The sequence below is a fragment of the Ictidomys tridecemlineatus genome, chromosome 16 (genome assembly GCF_052094955.1).
Source record: "Ictidomys tridecemlineatus isolate mIctTri1 chromosome 16, mIctTri1.hap1, whole genome shotgun sequence".
Classification (NCBI taxonomy): Eukaryota; Metazoa; Chordata; class Mammalia; order Rodentia; family Sciuridae; genus Ictidomys; species Ictidomys tridecemlineatus.
Genome location: NC_135492.1, coordinates 37,485,658 through 37,486,060, shown reverse-complemented (window position 1 = coordinate 37,486,060; position 403 = coordinate 37,485,658).

Below are 403 nucleotides of genomic sequence, written 5' to 3'. Positions count from 1 at the left end.
CGTGCGCCACAGCGAGCAGGGGGCGTGCCGCGCAGGGGCTGCTGGGCCGTCGTGACGTGCGCGCGGCGTCGTGGGGCGGGGCCGGGGGGTGAGGGCGGGGCGCCGAGTGGTGGGGCCTTGCGCGTGGCGCCGGGGGGGCGGAGTGGGGTGCTGTGAGCCGGGCGCCGAGTGGGGATGCCGTGGGGCCTTACGCGCCGCGCCGATGGGCGGGGCCGTGGTGTTGTGGGCGGGGCGCCGAGTGCCTGTTCCGTGGGGGCTGTGCGCGCGGCGCCGGGGGGCGGGGCCTTGGCCGTGGAGCTGTGGGTGAGGCGCCGAGGGGCGGGGCCGTGGGGCCGTGCGCGTTGCCTTGAGGGGCGGGACCGTGGCATTGTGGGCGGGGCGCCGCTGGACCGTGGGCGGGGCT